The sequence below is a fragment of the Pygoscelis adeliae genome, unplaced genomic scaffold, assembly GCF_000699105.1.
Source record: "Pygoscelis adeliae isolate BGI_AS28 unplaced genomic scaffold, ASM69910v1 Scaffold166, whole genome shotgun sequence".
Classification (NCBI taxonomy): Eukaryota; Metazoa; Chordata; class Aves; order Sphenisciformes; family Spheniscidae; genus Pygoscelis; species Pygoscelis adeliae.
Genome location: NW_008825156.1, coordinates 1142487 through 1149563, shown reverse-complemented (window position 1 = coordinate 1149563; position 7077 = coordinate 1142487).

Below are 7077 nucleotides of genomic sequence, written 5' to 3'. Positions count from 1 at the left end.
CAGTGGAGCAACTCCCTCACCCATTTGACCTTCCAACAACAAATTAATCACTTATTAATCTCTTATAAACGGCATATAATGGATCTGTGTGACTGAGTCAAGTATGCTGAAATAGCCAGATAATGCCTCTGCTCACGTCATTCAGGACAACTGGCATCAGGCCACCGCAGAAGTCATGGCTGAGGACATTTGCACGCAACACACGGTCATGCTGCCATGGCTCAGTTTCTCTCCATCCCTGCAAACCACATATGCCCTGGCTCAAAGGCAGTCCTAGGGGATGCCTCACACTTACAGGCACCAGTGTTAGGCATCACACAGTTCAGCATCTCAGCCCTTTCCAAAGATCCCTCTAAGTCCCGGGTTTACCTCCACGTATCAAGACACCTTCAGGAACCTGTCCCTAAGCCCAAGGGCTTGTCCAAAGTCACCACAAAGCCAGGAAGATGTAGGGAATGGAGCAGAATTCCAGCTGGCATCCCGACCCCCTGATTACCGCTCTGCCCAGAGGCTGCTCTGAATGCCAACAACCACGGCTGTTGAGACGAGGGACATGGGCTGGCAAAGCGTCTACAGTATGGCCATCACTGAGTCAGACGGCAGGCAACAGTTATGCTTCTTGATGGATGGGTTTCTGTGACTTAGGAGTAACGTGGCTTGATAGCAAAGACTACAGCTAGGTAATCATCCCACTGGATAAGGAAGGGGGGTGTGGATAGCGGTACGATACAGGGAGACTGCGAAAAGAAATAAAATCAAAAATTATTATGTCACAGCCTGGAGTTTATTGCCACCTAGTCTCGGGGGAGATGGTTATCTTAGCTCTGAAAGATCGGCTTGTCAGTCAAAGGCAGCCAGAGATGCTGCACAAGCCTCTCCCTCCCATACATTCATGTAATTCCTCAGCTGCATTGCTCCGTTCAGGGTCCAGGCTACAGAGTTTGAACAAGAAGGGGGGCAGGGGGAAGAGGAAAAAAATGTGTATATATGCTTCACCCTCAGCCTTTTTCTCATACCAAGCTTCCCCACCCCACCTGTAGCTGCACTATCTCAGTCACGTCTCCCTGTTCCTCCTATAAATCACAGCTCGCCTTCAAGATGCAAACAGCAGGGTAGAGCCACTTCACACCCAGGGGTGGCCGCAGAGCCTGTCCCCACTGACCCACTGGAGCTGGAGGGGTGCAGAAAGGCATCACGCATGGGGTAATAAGGACATGCCAAGGCATCTGAACAGAATATGATATGGCCCAAACTTTCATTGAGCAGAAATGGAAGAAAAACCACGTGCAGCACAGCAGAGACCTATCTACCCCTTAAAAATGAAAGCAACTCTTCTTTTTTAAATGAATCTTGGGTTTTCTCCACAAAAGCACATCCCATTTCTACCTAAAGAAGGATGTGCAGATGTGCAGCCATGCATCCACAGGTGCCAGGTATAAAACTCTGCCTGGTTTAGCCTTCATTATATTCCCTGCAAAGATTGACCTGTCACTGTGGCATGATGGGCAGGGAAAACCCCAAGCTGGTAATTTACAGCTTCCACAAGCAAAACGAGAGACATTTGAGAAAGCTGGTGGCAAATGGCAGGAGCAAACCTCAGAGGAGGGATGTGGGCAGGGCTGGTCCTTCAGCACGAGCCTCGTCTGTTCCCTCCTGCCTCTCACAGGATGGCGGCTCCAGAAAGGCACGTGGGATGGTCTGTGCTTCCAGATGCCGTGGGTGATGTAAAGGCCACTCTTAGAGGCACGAGGCAGCCGATGGGAACGACCGCTTCTTTTTATTATTATTATTCGTTTTAATCATGGCAGACAAAATCCCAACGAATCCCTTACAAGATGATGGATTGCACCCCCAGGACCGTGGGTCCTTAGCACACAGATAGGCTGGTGCGGTAATGTATTAACATCACCGGTCAGGAATTTGGCAGGGGGGAGGAAAGGGCTGGAGTACAAGCCCTCCCAGCACTCCACAGTATTCAGTAGGTGTGAGAAATCGGTGCTGTGTACGACCTCAAACCACGGCCCTTTCTCACGGTCTCTTCATCTCAGCCCTAAGGTTCAAGAAATCGGAGTTTTTTTCTAAAGAGCAGGAAGTCTGGTCTCTGTTTTTGCAAGGGAGAAGCACGCCAGAGGAGAAAATAAGACTTGTCAGAGAGGTTCAGACTGGCTAATCCGACTTTTGTATTTTATTTTTCCCCTCTCTCAGATGGAAGCAAGCCTCCGTAGCCTCCCCGCCTTGGCTACAGTCAGCCAGCATCCTCCTCGATACACTCAGGCTAGAAAACAAGTCTGAGCCTAGGGAGGCGAGCAATAGCCTTACCCCTGATTCAAGCCCAGGATTAAGAGCGAGATTCTTACCAGGCATGTTGCTTTTTATAGCACCACTGGCTTGGCCACAAGTCCTTCATTTTGCAACCCTCAGGGTGACGCAGCCCCCCCAACCCCTGCAGCCCCCAGCAGCAGGAGGGAGTTTGCTACCCAAGCACTGGCAGGAGGCAGCAGGGAGGCCGTGGGAACACGCTGCTCCACTCCCTGGGAGAGTTGAGGCTCTCTTCGTTTATGGCCATTGCTGATGAGTTGTGCTGCAACAGGAACTGGAGTCAGGAGCAAGCCCTCAGTCCCTGCTGCGCTAAGGCAGCTTGTCTTCATGAGAAAAAACAGTCTTTGCCCCAAAATACTGATTGCAACTCTCATGCAATCAAACGAGTAAAGCCATACCAATGTTGGGAGAAGTTAAAAAGAGTCTGGAAGCTGAAAATTTGTTCTCACACACCATCCCAGCTGCAAAGCCTCAGACCCCAGTGTCCCCATCCAGTGCCCTTTCCAGCTGAACCGTGCTCAGACACGTGTGGTGGTCCTTCTCCACCTCACCAGAGGATGCAGATAACCTGAGGCTGCAGCCCCGAGGGGCTCAGAGGCTCACTACAGCTCCCCAAAATTCCCCTGAGCTCAAGTTCAGGCCCTAAATACCCAATTGCTTGAGAGCAGGTAGAAGTCTGAGACAAGCAAGGCTAAAAGCAAACAAAAACCATCAGCTGGCTTCTGGGCAAAGTCAATGGTAGGTGGAGTGCTCCTGATGGAACAAGCCCCAGGATTGGGAAAATCTGGGAATGGATCCACAGGGTACTCAGAGGGGATGGATGAGCCACTGCCACTGGAGAGAGAAGGATGAGCTGCCCTCCTTGGGGTGAAAGCAGAGGGCAGGCATCCCACAAGGCACCCAGGGATGGGGTGGCCACCAATGCACCAGCTTGGCCCCTTACCCCCACCATGCCCCAGGGCTTAGCTGGGCTGCAAAGCCCCAGGTCCCTTCTGGCTTGCAAAATGCGGTGACATCACTCTACAAGCAGCTGGCATCACCGAGCCACGCTGGGATGTGGAAAGCTCCCAAGCATGCCCTGCCGGGCCGGGCAATCAGTCCAGCCCAAAGGGCTCTCCTGGCTGCTCCTCCCCACCAGCAGCATCTGGGCACCTCTCTCTTCCCATCCACCCTCCACTCATGGGGCTCGCAAAGGTGCCCATCAGCTCTGCCTTGGCCCCAGCAATGGGATGCAGAGGGATAAAAAAAACAGGCCATTAATAAAAACATCAAAATAGGGAGGATTCGGGAAGGGGAGCAAGGTGGTGGGTAAGCCCTGCAAGGACCATAGGCTCCTCATGAAAGGTTGAGGCAGCATTGCAAAGTATGACTTGCACCAATGAAGGCGCTGTGTCCCCCACTGTCCATGCCAGCATCCCTTCCTCATCTCCCCACGCAGCAGCACTGCTACTGGCTCGTTCCTGCACGTTCATTTTCCCCGTCTCCCCCTAAAGAGCTGCTCCACTTCACGGCAAGCTTTCCTCACTCCCCGTACCTATCCACAACCCGCAGAGAGGGAGTAAAGAGATGCTGCAATAGCCCTCAGAGACAGTGGCCACTACCTCCCAGGCAACAAACCATGCCCAGACCATGTCCTGGCATCAACCACCCTCCCAAAAAAAATCCTGCCCCTTCAAAGTGCCATCCAGCCCTCCCAGGCACTTCAAGCTTCTTGTTCCCAGCTCAGCGCTCCAGAAGTCAAGACAGAAATACTGGAGTAGCATCTTCCCTGTTGAGACACATTCTGGCAAGCTCCAGGAAACATCGCACACAGGCAGAAAGAAAGGCATCCCACAGAGGTCAGAAAAGCCCCCAGATGCCCATCAAACTAAGCATTACACTCCTGACATACACCAAAATTCAAGGAGTTCAGGGTATTTTAAAGCTACCCCTAATGCTGGGGGACTCTGAGCATCACCAGGGCGTTGCTCAACGATGCAGCAGTGCATTGCAGGGAGAAAGAAGGGACCATGCAGCTGCCTTGCAGGCACCAGGACCACGAGTGTTGGCTGGAGGTGGAAAGCATCTCATTATGTATGGTGGGCCAAAACACAGGGGCGTGTGCAAGCATGATTTCAGATTTCATGGTTTGGCTTCCCATGTTAATGACTCCACAGAAAATAAAGAAGCAAAAGTCCCATCCTACAGAGGAAATAATTAGGTTTATCACCCAATCTAATCTTCTGACTCGTTTTCTTCCCTTGAGCTTTTTTGTCCTCAAGATTCAGTCTCCCTTCCTCACAGCATTATTTGCACTTCAGACTCTATGGCGTTGCAAAGACATGTAATTATAGTTCCTGTGCAGCAGCCATGCTTTGGAGCCCCTGTTCTGGGCCAGGTCCCCCATTGTGCTAGGAAGCGTGCAAGCAGCATGCAAGAAAACTGTCCTTTCTCCCCAAGAACAGATCACAGGTCACTTCCTAATGACACCCGGGATTCACCCACGTGCTGGATAAAAACCAAACCAGCTGAGACGAGAGTGGCAGCTCTTCTAACGCACATCCATTGTACTCACACTTCACACCACAGCTGCACACGCCAGGCAGGCACCAACAGCCTGGCTTTGGGGAGGCGACCACAGCAAGCCACCACGGCACTTAGTGGGAGCGGTGTCAACCAAGAGGCACGATAATCCAGTTTCGAGGAGCGGCACAGCTGATTTACAGAGAGGCTGATTTGTAGGTTAATTAAACAGCCATATTCTTTTGTGAAACACTCAAGGCTCAATAGAGGGAGAGTAAAATTCCAGCAGGACAAGATAACGAACTGAATGAATCGACATGACAGGCGCTGGATCCCTATCTTATTTATAGGAATTCATTAGAAGGATAAGGAAAAATAGACTGCGATAACAAGATAAAGTGGCTCATGTTTGGAGAGGACTTTAAAAAATACAGTGTCTTGCGGGCGTGTGAGGGATCACTGCTGTTAACGTCCTACAAAGGGAGAAATCTTTCCCCAGGGATATCCCAATAGAAAGACTATGCCTGACGAGGGGAGTGCCCGGGCACGAAGGGCAAAGGAGGGGAGGTAGATAACCCTGCAATTGCCCATTCTTCCCTATGCCTTTCCCAGGTAATTACTCAGCCACTCCTGCTCTGCCGTCCAAGGCATAATTCTGGGGGCTTTTCAACCTCCAACCTTTCAGATGTAAATGGCACACTCCTGCAAAGCCGCCCGTGACCCACTGCTGGCAGCCAGCAAGGAACAAGGAGGGCTAATCTTTCCAGCCCACCTCCAGGCTGGGAAAAGGTAAAGGATGTTTCCCAGAGTGCTGACTCAGCGCTTCAGCCTGTGGTGCCTCTGACATGGCCCACTGCTCTCAAGCACACCAACCCACCCCGAAACCCAGCGTGTGCTAAGCGTGTCAGCATGGTCCGTGGAAAAGCTATTTCATGCAAATTTGGCTCCCAGGACCGATGTTCTGGTGATTGCAGCCAGGCACTCCTGCTCCACACATAGGGCATGGGCCACCTTGTCTGAAATGCTGGGGTTTTGTCTCAAGCACAAGGCCAGATGCTTAAGCATTGGGACTCAGCTCTTCAACCCAAAATCCACAAGACTTTTACACTGGTTTCAGCTCAGGATCCCTTAACTCAGCTGTTGGACAGCCTGGCAAGCAGCTCCCTTGGCTGAGCGATACTCAGAGAAGGTAATTCCCTGGTTATCCCTGCTGATGCTCTGCAGCAGGAGCAGTTGGGTAAATATTAGCATCACATCGAAATCCCCAGTGCTCACAAATATGGCTCTGAGCAGCCATTTTCACTCTTGTGCTCCAGGTGACCGATGCACTCAGGCACATCAGAAGAGCCTAGGACCTAAGCAGTGTAACTGCTCTGCCTGCAGTCACCTTGGGACAGATAAAAGCAGAGCACGGCAATCTTGACAGCAATATATCTTCAAGCCAGGAGCCTCAAGCTATTCACCCACTGAAGGAGCTTGTGTCTACACCTGGGCTGGCAGGGCTTGCAGAGCCAGCCCCATGGACAGGCTTAGGAGGGAAACTGCTCTGGGAGAAAATACAACTGCAAAACAGGCTGTGCTGTGCATGGAGCAGATCCTGCCTATTCTCCTGTTGACTCCTGTGAGCATTAGTGGGGTTATTTGGGTGTAAACCATGGATTAAATCCCTCACACATCTTCACACCCCACCTCCCTCCTTGTCTGTAAGCAGGACTGGAAAACACAGCCACAAAGCCAAACCTCAGCCAGATTAAGCGTCATAACCCCGTGCAGGACAAATGTCATCCCAGAGTTCCTCTGGCAAAAGCCCCTGTGAGTCTCTGGGGCACCAAAAGTCCCTTATCCACAGCAGGAGGAACTTGGAGACACCATTAAGGACAGGAAAGCACCTCTGGCTTGGGCTGTGCCAAGGACAGCTCTTTGGACACCCCTTTTCTGTGTATGAGGCACATGTGCCTCCCCCCCCCCCCCCACCCCCCTCCCACCACCCCACAAACACGGAACATTGTCCCTCCCCCCCCCCCCCCATCTGCCATCCTGCAAAATAAGTTACCACACAGCTGTGCGCAGATGATTCCCACCCCAGTTCATTTGCCTGGCCCTCCTCAGTACCAGCTGGCCCCAGATCTGAGCCCATCTTTGCCTGCTGCCCACCCACGCAGGGGCTTCCATACCCCTTTATGAGCCCCTGACCAAGCCCTGTTCTGAAACAGGGATCTGTAACCAAGATCCCAGTCCCTCTGGGCGAGACCAGGG